The 1300-nt window shown below is 52.0% G+C and overlaps 1 protein-coding gene and 2 non-coding genes across 9 annotated transcripts in view; all 3 read left to right on the top strand.

Annotated features, from left to right (window-relative positions):
• The window catches only part of AGBL5 (AGBL carboxypeptidase 5), a 25683-nt gene that overhangs the window by 6687 nt on the left and 17696 nt on the right, over positions 1-1300 (top strand). For 3 of the 7 annotated variants that reach the window (XM_019641160.1, XM_019641097.1, XM_019641253.1), the window contains exon 1: positions 1175-1298. The gene's annotated coding sequence lies outside the window, so the exon portion shown is untranslated. Of the gene's footprint in view, positions 1-36; positions 236-918; positions 1058-1174; positions 1299-1300 lie in introns of those variants that run through there. The other 4 variants (XM_019641333.1, XM_019641407.1, XM_019640875.1 and 1 more) reach the window with 3 other exon arrangements.
• TRNAY-GUA (transfer RNA tyrosine (anticodon GUA)) lies at positions 279-370 on the top strand. Its single transcript is given in 2 exon segments — positions 279-315; positions 335-370. It is a non-coding gene; the product is annotated as a tRNA-Tyr (tRNA).
• TRNAA-AGC (transfer RNA alanine (anticodon AGC)) lies at positions 727-799 on the top strand. The gene has a single exon. It is a non-coding gene; the product is annotated as a tRNA-Ala (tRNA).

The raw sequence follows: 1300 nt of genomic DNA, 5'->3' as shown, positions 1-1300 counted from the left end.
GGGGGTGCGGTGTTGTATTGTTTTGTAGAACGCAGGGAAACGGAAAGGAAGTGTATTGCCTGTGCTTCCTCCGTTCAGGGTTGGGAAGCGGGTCCTTGGCAGCCTTTGCTCGCACTTCTGTCTCCAGCTTACTCTGTTCTATGTTGTCTGGAGGGGCTCGGCCCGGGTGAGCTTTCTTAGGAAGTAGGGGTCCAGATTCCAAAAATCTATCGGAATCGGGAGCAGTGCGGCCTCGGTAAGTATTAGAGGGGAATCGGCAACGCTCCGGATCAGCGGGGCCTTCGATAGCTCAGTTGGTAGAGCGGAGGACTGTAGTGGATAACTGTAAGCGGCAATCCTTAGGTCGCTGGTTCGATTCCGGCTCGAAGGACTTCGTACAATCTTTTTAACCTCCACTTAATTCAGCTAGCCAGTGGGGGGAAAGGTTTACTCGAAGGCCGACTGAGTTTGCATGAACACTACCCATGTTCGGTGAAACATATGCAATAAGAGGTCAGAGTACAGTACAACTCTTTTGTCGGTTAAATGCAAAGATATTTACATATGTTTTTAAATAAGGCTTTATTACTATTGCTTACATGTACTTATTACATGCCTACTCTTTACAATTTTGCCCATGGTTCCACTATACTCTGGTATTAAATATTTTGAATTGAATTCGGTTTACCGGTCAGAAAACAGCTTGCAAAAACCTGTAAGGCAAAGGAAAGGGAAGTAGCAACAACCGGGGGATTAGCTCAAATGGTAGAGCGCTCGCTTAGCATGCGAGAGGTAGCGGGATCGATGCCCGCATCCTCCACTTGGCTTTTGCTCATGCACCACAGGATACCTGACCAGCGCGAGATCAGGGAGTGTTTGTGATACACAGAGGAGCAACTCAGACAATGGTTAACCTCACTTTGCCCTTTTATTTTGCAGGTCTTTTCCAGTTTACTTCTTGGTCACTTTGTGTGTTTCGTTCTCCTGATGGGCAGGCCGTTAACAGTCTTCTGAGAAGGCACAGGTGGAACCCTCCCGCCCAGACAATCGGCCGAACCCCCAAACGGCACTGGCTCAGGTACCCGCTCGCGTGCGAGGGAACCCCTGCGTACTGACCAATGGCAGTGAGCTTTACTGGGCGGGTAGCCAGCTGTACCCGTGGCCAATAGGCAAGAGACTTCTTGTTTCCTGGCAGAGCGGGGTCCCGGCACCGCGGCGCTCGGGTTTTGTTTGGGTCCTGGGTGGAGGGCCCTGGTGCCGGGGCCCGAGGTGGCGCCTCGCTAGCGGGAAAGGGAGCGGGATCACCGGCCGGGAGAGAGGT

This window comes from Hipposideros armiger, unplaced genomic scaffold, assembly GCF_001890085.2.
Source record: "Hipposideros armiger isolate ML-2016 unplaced genomic scaffold, ASM189008v1 scaffold_0, whole genome shotgun sequence".
NCBI lineage: Eukaryota > Metazoa > Chordata > Mammalia > Chiroptera > Hipposideridae > Hipposideros > Hipposideros armiger.
Note: the sequence above shows the minus strand (reverse complement) of the source record. Positions and strands in the feature narration are given on the sequence as shown.